The sequence below is a fragment of the Hetaerina americana genome, unplaced genomic scaffold (assembly GCF_022747635.1).
Source record: "Hetaerina americana unplaced genomic scaffold, ioHetAmer1.1.p SCAF_15, whole genome shotgun sequence".
Classification (NCBI taxonomy): domain Eukaryota; kingdom Metazoa; phylum Arthropoda; class Insecta; order Odonata; family Calopterygidae; genus Hetaerina; species Hetaerina americana.
The window spans coordinates 9,325,049-9,337,277 of NW_027286625.1; the positions used below are offsets into that span (position 1 = coordinate 9,325,049).

The window sequence follows — 12,229 nt, forward strand, 5'->3', positions numbered from 1 at the left end:
CAACGTATTTTTCTCGTTGAGAGACGCGAGATGATTTACGCCATCGTACATCATCGTGGCTACTGTTTCCTAAACTTGTCGACGATAACTCAGGGTTATTTTTTCCTGCAGAGTTGAATTAATCCTTTAGGCCGGTCCACCTTTAATATCGTTACGCTCTGGCATGAGGACGAAACCATTGTCGGAAAGAAAGCTCACCCTTCTAAAAAAGAAACAGCGATGATGTCAGAATAAAAACTTCCTCAGAACCTCTTTTTTTAGCTGGTTCAAAAATCATCATCTCAAGCTCCCTGAGAATAGGGGGAAAGATTTTTTTTACGGGGAAAAAAGGAAGGAAAGAAAACACCGTGGAGCAGGAAAGAACATCAATCTACGTCCATCTCCAGGGCGCACTCGTCTCATACCTACATCTGCCTCTCTCTCTCTCTTCTGTGTTTTCTCCTCTTATTCCTCCTTTGACGTTATCTCCATCCTCCGATCTTTCCTTGACCCATTCTTTTTATCTCACTTTTCCTTTTCTCCCCCTGCGCATTTTCCTCTTCGTCCCCATACCTCCTCATACTTCCCTCAAGTCATCCCCTCTCCACCCACAACGACCTCTTAGCCGTTTGCCTCGATGCCTTCGCAACGATTTTCCACGCCTATCCCTCTCCTTTCCTCATTTCGACCCTTTTGGCCGCCCGGTCCACATCGTGACCACCCCTTCTCCGAGTCTTCCAACATCCAACCCCAGCTCCCACCCGCCCCGCCGATCCCTCCCCTGGTGGGGGCCTCCTATTTCGGCCCGGGCCCCGCATTACGCCCTCCCGTTCCACACTTCCCTTGGGCCGGCGACCGCACTCCCTCTCTTCCTCCTCCTCCTTGGGGACCCTCCCCCCGTGTTTTTTCAGTGCGAGTGGGAACTTACACCTTAGGGTTTCCACGCACTATGGCCCTCTTTTACTCCCTCTCATCCCCGCCTCCCCCTCGCCTCTTCCTCGTTCCCATCTCTGTCCCTCCCTCGCCCTCGTCAAACAACTCCCTTCCGCCATCCCGCGCTCGCACTTCCTTTGGTGGAAATTATACTCTTTGGCACCGGCTCCTCATCTTTCCGGGCCGCGTCGTGTGTATAAACCATTCCCGAACGCACTCCCTCTCGTCACAAACACATCTCCACATCTTCCTTTGGTTCTCCTCCCTCAAATTCTACGCCCCAAGACCACAAGATATATCTCTCTCTCTCTCTCACTTGAAACCGCAATTCCATTTACCTCTCAAAAAAAGAAGACAGAACTGCCGAATCTCCCCGTCCTGTTGACCCCATCGCCTCCAAAAGTATTCAACGTTCAAACCTGAAGAGGTCTCACATAAACCTCAACATAACTGTATCGCATTTTCTACGCAATTTTATAGTACGGTAACGATTTTCTTTTTCGCTATCCGAACTAAGATTAACGCTGGATGAAGCATTTTTGTACACTTCTGCATCTACAACTACTTGACACCCAGCAATCTGCCGCAAGGGCGTGTGGGAACCAACCGTAATTAAGAAAAAAATGGCACGCAAAAGCCACAAATTTATACAATTCACAAACAAAACATGGTATGCATTCATGCAAAAACCCTTACAACCCACATACATGCAAACACTCAAGCTACCAACTAACATATACGTGCACCTACAAATATACCTGACGCCACTTACGTGTGGTCTACTTGATGCTGGTCCATGGACTGATTAGATAAATTAGACATACGCGACGCCAAATCAGGTAGATCATTAAAGACTATTAACTATGCCAAAGAACATAGTGTCTCTTGACTCACATAGCGATTAGGCAAGACGGACTCTTAGAAAGGTACAGGACACTCGAGTATGCTTACAAAATCGGACGAATTATTAAAACTTCCAATTTGGAGCGTGCATTATTTAATATGCGCACTTCCTGATGCGCATTTCAGTCGCCAATCACATCTTACTTTGAAAGCCGCCACTAGGGCTCGTGGAAGTGGATTTTTATGCCACCATCCAAAATGGTAATGGTCGACTAAAATCAATAGTGCAAATATATAAACCAATCCATGAGCATGGAGGATAGATGGACGAAAAGGCTGATCTGATTTCCGATTATTTTCACTCCCGGTCTGAGGAAGTCACTCTTTGGAGCACATCCGCAAAGAGAGCCAATCATCTTAAGAACACGCCACAAGATTTAGAGCACCATAAAATAAAAACCACCACTTGCACGGAGGATGGATGGGGAAATAAACAAAGAAGGATGAACCGGCCGTCATTGTTGTATAGGCTCGTGAATATTGGAGGAAGGTTTTCATCAAAATTGCACGAAATGGCGTGCGAATGGGGGAGATGTTTTCGGACAACCTCATGCTCAGGGATGGATGATGGCGTGGTGAGCATTACGAGAGCAGTCAGAGAAGGTGGAGGGTACGAGAGAAAAACAAAAGGGGACGAGGAGGTAAAGGGTCGTTTTTGAAGGCTGCGCGTGAGGCAGGTGGCCTAAACCCCATAACCTCCCTCACTCTCTCTCCTCCACCCCCTCGTCGACGCCCTCACCCGGGATGTCCGTGGACCCCACCCACACGGATATCCCACCCATGATGCGGGGAAGCTCTTCCATTCCCGATGAATCTCCGCCCCCAACACATTGTTTGCCCGCTGACAGCAACCAACGTCGAACCCCAGATCCAAACAGGAGTTAACTGACAAATGATAGATTTTAATCGTATCGATCTCTAAATCGATCCAATTTGGAAGGCGAGTCGTGCATGGACTTTTAAAACCATCACCCACACTATTGCAGTGGTGAATACATGGGAGAGGGCTTTTGATGCTTGGAAAAAATATTTAAAATTTAAATAAAGTGGCAACTTCGTTAGTGCTTGAAGAAAACCAAAGGGTCGTGTTTACAAACTATTTCTGGAGGATTTATTCGAAATTAAACAACTCCTTCGGTTTCGGAGTAGGCTGGCTGTTACTCAATTCAAGTTCGTGTATTAAACCAGACAGTTCCAGATGGCGAACACACATCGGACTAGGCATGAAACACACGACATGGTCAACTCCCGCGTGCAATCGTTAGCCAGTCTCCCCGTGAAAAACTCGCAGGTTTGCCATTGGTGACCTTATCTCCAGCGGCGGTTTAATGAATGTGCATATGTGCACCCCATATGTTTATGTCCATCATGGAATAAGGTTCCACATCACATCTACTACTTCGTACCACGCAAAACGTCGTAAGGGCGTGTGGCGGGGGATGTTCATCTACATCCACACAATCAATACCCTACAAGCCGCCGCAAGGATGTGAGGCGGGCGGTGTTAGGTCACCACCCGTAAAAAGGAACAAAACCACATGCAAAATCAACACATACAGGCGAAAGCCCTCGTCAGTTGATACACTAAAAATACGTTCCGGTGTGTTTATAAGAAATAGGTCCAATAAAAGATCACCACCCGCACTACCACCTACTTACGGAAATTATGGTGCACTCTTTTTATTGGATTCTAACGTAGATAATTATAGGTTTTACACCACCAATTCTCCTTCTCCGCTTATTACATGCTGCATTTACCCTACATTGTGGGTCCAGTATTTATTTCCCAAATGACTTCAGTCTTTGATTCTTCCGTCGAGGTGTGAGTGTGGCCAAGTTTTCCAAAGGAGGGTTCCCATGCTTCCCAATCAAACGTTCTGTGGTCTTATTATTTCTCATCTTCACTAGGATCTTTTGGAATAAAACACATTAAACACTGGTATATTACTGCTGGATCCAATTGATTTTTGTTTTCGGAGTAATCGTTTTAACGGCTTAAGTTGCTCCAGCTCCGCTGCCAGCCGGAGAGGACACTTTCTTGACTGACCTCCTCGGTCCCGCATCCGGGCGGGGGGACGCCAGTCACTGTCTTATTTACTGGAGGGGGCATATTGTATGTACTTCCGACACTTATGAGAAAATCGTCGGAAAGGGAGACTGTGAGGGACGCACGGGGCTCGGCGGAAGGGTAGAGTGGCAAAGCGTAGACAAGGAAGCGGAAGTGGAGTACAGGGATGTCCGCAAAGGAAATAAAATAATTCAGATGGGCTTTTTCACATTTGTTTGATGCTTAATCCTCGCTGTGTGAGTTTTCACTAGCCAAAATGGTGGTTTTGCGCCTCCACCAATGCTATCATTTAAATGCACACATTTTTACTAGCTCGACCTGCAAGTTTAATGAGCTAAGAATCTGTTAATCTTCTCGTAATTATATTGTCGTTTGAGTGATAAACATTTATTTACAAGGAAGCGATCTACTTTTGCAACCTAATGAAGTGTAATCTGTGTCAAGCAATTCCCCACCGCCGGCGTCGGTGGTGTAATGGTCAGCATAGTTGCCTTCCAAGCAGTTGATCCGGGTTCGATTCCCGGCCGACGCACTTTTTTTTATCCTTCAAGAGATTTGTGCCAGAGGATGCATGAACACCAATTTTAAAAAAAAAGTCATTTTCTGCATCTAAAATTTGTTTCAACACGAGCTTAATTATGAAAACCAGAATAATTGGCCAACGTATTCATTTTAAAAGATTTTGTACTTTTCCACAGACTTTATTTTTGGATAACAATAAGATACAAATGACGTCTATGGAAAAGTACTAAATCTTTTAATATGGATACCAAAATCGTCCACGAAGTGGATATATTATGACAGCCTACATGGTCCTGTATCGGCTACTCGGGGCAAAAATATATAGACGAAGATATTTCCAGTACCGAAGTAGTTTAACTTAAATGTGTTTATTACTCTCATAAAACATAATAAAGTTGGCTCTTTGGTCAATATCATTCAACTAATTTGTTTTTTCTTTAAAATGTCATACGCTGTTGGGTGTTCCAAAATTTAGAAGTATTGAATTTCCGTTTTAAATGGCTAAACAATAAAGAGTATATCTCTCCATCTCTTTTCAAAGAAATAGAAGACAAGGTAATTTTCCACATCCTTAATTTAAATAAGTCCGACCGATTTCACTCTAAAAATCATCTTCTGGCAACCTTAATATTGTATCTTTTGGGCAAAGCAAGGTTTATCAATGTGAAATAAGTCGAATTAATTTAAAGAAATAATGTGGACAAGTATCTGGTTCGTCCCTTCTCTGAAAATAGACCACCTTCACAAAGTTACGCTTGAAACTACCAACTTTACTGCACGATCTCACTTAAATAATGGAGACTAAAATCCAAGTTCGCGGGCTTTGCTCACCTGGGCAGTGGGTTAAAGACCTGCCCACCGTGGCTCCGGAAATATCATTTGCGCAGCTTTGTTACCGATCGTGTTCTCACTCTCCCACCCTACGCTGCTCGTGTATCTGGATCTGGATTCGCGTTCCGTTACCGCCGCAATTCCGCTGAGCATAAAATAACAACGGACTGAATTTCCTCGTCTTCTTCTATCATCCCTTCTTCAACCTCATCCTCCATCCCCTTTTTCCCTTTCATCCCCAAAGCCGTCCACCCTCGCCGAAATCCCTTCAGTCTCCCTCGAAGGCTTTCTTCTTCAACTGACGCCGCCCCTGTTTTTACGGATTGGACCTCGGAAGCCGATAACAGGATTACGTCACTGCAGAGTCTGAACCCGGCGTTAAAGTCTTCGTTACGTTGACGGTGAGGGGTGACTGAAGGGGGGGAAGGGATGATGGGGTACCCAGCCTGAAGGGAAGGGAGGAATGTATTCTTGCGGAGGAATTTACGGAGGGCCGTCAAATCTTGTTTGCTTTTCACGCAGGCCGTCTTATTGGTGGACCTATTTTTATTTTACGGAAGCTTAAAGCAACAGCGTGAAGGGTGGTGCAAATGAAAAGCTTTCGGAATTCACACCAGGACTTTCCATTCGATTAATGGCTTCCGATTGCCCGTTAGATCGTGATCGGAGGGGGTTCTTATTTCGGAAAGAAAGTCGTCGAAGTAAAAATTGCCTGCATGTTTGCGGTCCGAACCTTAACAAGATTCCGATCAAGGCACCATAAAACTGCCTCGGAATGGAGATTTCAAAAATGCCTAGGATTTGGGTCCTGTAAACCGCATCACGAGATTCTACTGTCCGCGGTAAATTTATAATGCATGGACATAAACAGTTACATATAGTATTAAGCCATTTTCACGCGATAATCCCGTGCAAATGTTAACAATTTAAGTTATTGATGTCGCTGCAAGTTGAGTAATTCCCCATATTGATAAATCATTTATTATTTTAAAATAATTTATTACTATCCGATTACACAAGCGCTGTTGAAAAAACCTGGTTTCCGAAACCCGAGTTACAAGAAAACAAGAATTGTCAAGACCGAAAACGTAACCGGATTTGTAACCCGTACCCATTTAGTCACCAGGTTAAGTACGGAGCCGGAATTCGAGTTTCCACCTTGGTCCTCGTCCGTTTTCGTAATCATTTTACTTCTACCGCATGTATGTTCGGAACAATTATCTATGATTCAATTCATGAGCTGTTGCTTCATAGAATTGCAATTCTCTCCACCCCTCAGACTCAAGCGAAAAATGGTTAGAAGTTACAATGCGAGGGGACCCAGAAGGATAAAAATGGAAAATATAAGAAAAAATTAATTCTTAATGCATCCTCAACGTAAATTTCAATATTAGCATAAAATGAAGAAATATACCAACAAAAATTAGACTTCTAAAACGTAATAGTTTTGTCCATAATAAAAAGACTGTACTTTTCCACAGATTTCTATTATAAGATAGAACGCGTTCCGCCGACTTGCGGCATCATCAGGTACAATTGCACCTGATGATGCCGCAAATCAGTGAAACGCGTTGTACCTTATGATAAAAATCTGTCGAAAAGTACCAAGTCTTTTTAGTATGGATAATATATACTTCCACGAAGTAAAGCCTGAAACAGTAGAATATAAGTACTTATTTTGATTAGCTTCATGTTTTCAATTTTAAAACTTAACATTTCCTTAGATCGCTGGCAGCTGTTATTATTTCTTTGAGCTCAAACCCTAGTTGCAGTATCTATTATTAACAATTCTCTGGATTCAGGTTATAGAAGTGAATATTTATGAACTAGATGTGCTTCATTCAATGAATTGAACTTGAAGTTTTGGTTTGGAACAGGTATGTAATTAAAAAAGATTCGCCCTCATTGACTAACTTGGCAATCGATGATTCGTCTACACTCGAGTATAACGGTCATTTGGTTCTAAAGTTAAGGTAACTCAACTTGACTATTACCTGAGAAGGGAAAGTGAAGAAAAGTGTCCTACAAGATGGGCGAAACAAGGGTGCAGAAAAATACCGAGTGAAGGAACGGACGGAGAACTAGACCTTTGAGACGGGTTTTGAGATATCCGAGAACCCTGGTATCTTCAAACCGGCCCACTAAAGTTTTACAAAACGCGTGTTTGAAAAGCACTATTGCACGTCCATCCACAGGGGAGGGTGTTCAGCGCATGGCTTGACTTTCACGCATGATTCTGGATTGGTAATCTGACGGGTCTAAACATGTAACCATTTTAACCTTTAATTAAGTAATTTAAATTATATGTAAATTATTTTTGAAGAATTTTCAAAGTTATCTGGACCATGATTTACATCTATCAACATAATACCCCGCAAGCCGCTGCAAGGGGGCAGGCGGGGTCGTTAAGTCATCACCTTGAGAAAGTTAAAGTTAAAATTTGCAATAAAATGTTTAATTAAGATACGAGTAACAGTATAGATGGAGTCAAATCCATTTTCATTACATTGACTGTTTAAAACCCGTAAAAGAGAACAAAACCACACGCACAATCAACTCATGATGAGAAAACCGATAAAACAATTTCCAGCAGTGAAAAACATATTTAATGGCGACATGTCGATTTTTTACGTAAATATTATATAGTTATATATTTTACAAAATGAAATAAGAGTTATTTATGATATCTGCAGAACATTTATGGATTCAGATTTTCATGCGCATGGAGATTGAATAGATATAGGCACGAATGCATATCCTAAATACAGTCCCTCCCTCATAATATTGTAACTATTCTGAAAGCAGAACATCTTTCTTGTAGACACTCAAATATGCATGAAGCTTAAAACTTCTGAATGGAATAAGTACATATTCACGCATAAGCTTTTAAAAACCAATACCATTCAGGAAGCGAATTAATCAAGACCTTGCCACGAGGCGAAATATTTTACTCAATTCCCATTTTTAATTAATTTTCTCAATGCGATACCATTTTTTCTAACTGACAGGTTCTCCACAGACCACCTATATTCCTCCTCTTTTTTCAAGAGCCTATTGAACGGAAAAGTATAAGGGTTTCGTCGATGCAACTCTCGCGAAAGTGAAAGAAGGCTTCAACAACATGAAAGAGTATGGATATACCTTATAATCGATAAAAGCACGTGGCGATAACTTCCTTGGAATTTTCCCTCCAGGTTTCCCTCACTCCATCAAATGCAATAAGAGTTTGTTTAGTCTCCTGCACTAGCCCCCTCCCCCTTCCAAAAGTTTGAAGAGCTGATCAATTTTTCATCGAGTCCAAGTCAAACACACAATTTCACCCGCCATTTCCTTTCTACGATTGATCTGAACGCTGTAATATTCATAGCGCAAACACTTAACGTCTAAGTTCATCCGGTAAGTAAATATACTTCGGCCCATGTTTATTTTGATACAATAGAGCGATAGCGTTGCCAGGCAATAGACTAGAGTTTCCTTAAATATGCCAAGCCAACACGAAGGAATCTTGACTCCATGCCGCAGGCTGAAAGCATAGCGTGTCCCAAGGGATATTGGATCAAAGGTTTTGTACAAATTTACCGTTGCATACTGAGCAGCGCCTCAAGTTTGCAACCCCTGGTTCTGTATATAACTTAAATTTCATTATTTATTCAAGGAGCAAACGTAAAATTTTTTTCGAGTAATTATGATTACCTAGCCAATAAATTCTGGACGAAAAACCGTTGAAAAGCATGAACCATATTTCCCAGACAACTACCGTATTTACACGCAAAGTTGGCAAAAGGAATTTTGATCTTTACAAGTCATAGAAAAGTCTACATGTAACTTGGGTGTAATTTTACAAAGAGTCACGCAATGAAATCAGTAATGTAAACAGGATTTACTCTTGCGGAAGTCATACCCGCGAGAGAGACTCTCAATGAGCTGTATTAAAATACTGTATATCCCAGTCCATATATCCACCGCAGCAATAAACGAAAAGGCCGATTTTAGTAGATGAGGGTGGTGATCACCCAGCGCTATGTCATACATCTTGAAGACTTCCTCCAACTCTGCCACATGCGGATTTTCGGAAACATCTGGCGCTTAGAAATTCAGGAGCTCGGGTGAAGATATTCAAACGCACGTGTAATTTGAACCCAGGATCTTCCGGCACATTAACCCCCGCCCTACCCACTGGACAACCATGTTTCTCACGACACACGGAGAGCATGAAGGAGGGCAAAAGACTGTTTAAATCTTGGCGGAACAATCGGAATAGTGTAATCATTCAAAATTCGAGCACCATCGGGATGAAAGAGAGGCGAAGCATCGTCCACCATACTTGGAAGGAGAAAATAAAGAGGGATTTAAGACCAATGGAGGGCCAAATTAATCCCAGAAGCTTAATATCCTCCTAAATTGCATTCATAAGCTCACAAACTGGTAGCTCACGCTGGTGAGAAACCTTCATCAACATCTAGATCTACAGAATACCCCGCAAGCCGCCGCTAGGGCGAGTGTGGCGGGGGGTGTTAGGTCCCCACCGTTAAACTAGAATAAAACCACATGCAAAACCAAATTCTGTCACCTCTACACAAATATTATTTTTTCATGCACTCGAAAAAAAATAATCACAAGAAAGAAAGTGCTATCATGCAACAATATTTACTAACAGGATACGCGTATTAAAAAAATAATGTTGAAATAGTAAAAAAATGAGTCTATTAGATAAAATGAATGACACGCAGGAATAAAAATGCAAGGTATCGACAAATTTTTACACTACTAATTCTAATTATCTCCTATGCGATTGCTGTCATGTCTATTATGATCTCTAAAGGTTCGAGGCAAAAAACGAGATTTTAATTCTATCCGTTCTACAACAAATCTATCCGATTTTACGCTGGCAATCTGATCTGCCGTAATAAGTGGGGGCCTGTAATATGCATTTAACATCCTCAGATATGTAACCTGCCTCAAATTTAAGCAGTAAATTTAACCTGTATTTAAGCCCACGATCAGCTGGTAGCGCTTATCCTAATTCTTCCAATGTTGTCGTGACGTTGCTTCCTTGATCATAACAAATTTTCACAAACCTGACTGCTCTACCTTGCACTCGATCTTGTTCCAAAATTAAGCCTACATCATGAGAATCCCATACAGTTGCAGCATTATCAAGTTGGGGTGTAAATAACGTTAAATAACAAAGCTCCTTGACCCCATCATCACAAGTCCTTTTTGTGAATCCTAACTTTTTATCAGCTACTCCGCCAATTTCACGAATGTGTTTTCTTCGGGACTTATCCTTAGTTATCGTTACACCCAAGTATTTTACCGATTCCACGTGTGTAATATAGGTTTCCTGTATAGTGTGTTTTCTGGTGAAGTAATCATCCAACAAATTGTATCGAAACACAGTCATTCAAATTTTATTCCCAGCTTCCATGTCTCGCACCATTTTTGAATAGCATTTAGGTCGTTAGCTAATGATACCCTGTCTTCATGACTGGATATTTCCCCGTATATCACGGCATCCTCAGCAAATAGACGAGATTTACTGGAAACCTGAGACCTGATGCCATTAATGCAAAAGAGGAACAATAGCGGACCAATAACACTTACCTGTGGGACACCGATTGTTAAGCTTACTGCGTCCGATGATACCCCGTCTATTACGACTCTTTGCTCGCGGCCTGTTTAAAAGGTATTAATCCAATCTATTATACATTTATCAATCCTATAACCTCCCAAATTTTGGAGCAATTTTTAATGACGGACCTTATCGAATTCCTTTTTAAAATCTAGAAATATAGCATCGGCCTGAAATTTATTTTCCCCCGAGGGTAAAATATTATATCCTGGGGAGTACCCACAGCACTTTGTCCAAAAATACTGAAAGTGAACCTCAACTATCTATAGTGTATCCCCTCTTCGCCTCCAAAGCCTTCATACACACCCCGATTCGGTGAAATATAAACGAGGAGAGTGAACCAAAACCAAACCCTCTCATATGATCCATGCGTACATTTTCTCTCTCTCTCATATATACAAATATATATATATATATATATATATATATATATATATATATATATATATATATATAATGCATAAGTATGAGCATACACACACATACTACCTTGATCAAAAAGTTCCCGGAATTTATTCAGAAAATTAAAAATACAAGTTTATTCATCTAAATCTATATTGTCCCCTTCAAAGTAATCCCCATCGACTGCAACACACTTATGCCAGCGCTTGAACCAATCCTCGAAACATTTTTTATATTCGGTTTTCGGTATGTCCATCAGTGCTTCCTGCGATTTTTCCATTACTTCCTCTCGGCTGCTAAAACGCGTTCCCCGTAATGGTTTTTTAACTCGATTGAACAGAAAGAAGTCACAGGGAGCCAAATCAGGTGAATTCGGTGGCTGTTGGATGGTATTTGTTGCATTTTTCGTCAAAAAATTACGAATAATGATAGCACTGTGCGACGGTGCGTTATCATGGTGCAAAATCCACGAGTTTTCTGCCCACATTTCTGGTCTCTTTCGGCGAATTGCTTCGCGCAAACGTCTCATAACGCCCAAATAATACTCTTTGTTTACTGTCTGGCCTTCTGGCAAAAATTCATGATGCACTACACCGTTGTAATCCATGAAAACCGTCAGCATTGCCTTCTTTTTTGACTGAAAACGACGTGGTTTTTTTGGTCTCGGCTCATTTGGTGAACGCCATTCACTTGCCTGATGTCTGGATTGCGTGTCGTACTCATAAACCCACGTCTCGTCTCCAGTAATGATCCTTTTGATGAATGTGGGATCGGATTCAGCCTCGCAAATCATGTCTTTTGCGACGTCAACACGGTCTCTTTTTTGCATGAAATTGAGGTCTTTTGGCACCAACTTTGCTGCTACACGACGGAAACCCAAATCATTAACCACAATGTCTTGGGCGGATCCATAGGCAATGTTCAAGTCCTCCGCTATTTCTCTGATGGTTAATTTGCGG

The 12,229-nt window shown here is 41.8% G+C and overlaps 1 non-coding gene across 1 annotated transcript; it reads left to right on the forward strand.

Annotated features, from left to right (window-relative positions):
• Positions 1–4,343: 4,343 nt before the first annotated feature.
• TRNAG-UCC (transfer RNA glycine (anticodon UCC)) lies at positions 4,344–4,415 on the forward strand. Its single transcript has one exon. It is a non-coding gene; the product is annotated as a tRNA-Gly (tRNA).
• The last annotated feature ends 7,814 nt before the right edge of the window (positions 4,416–12,229 follow it).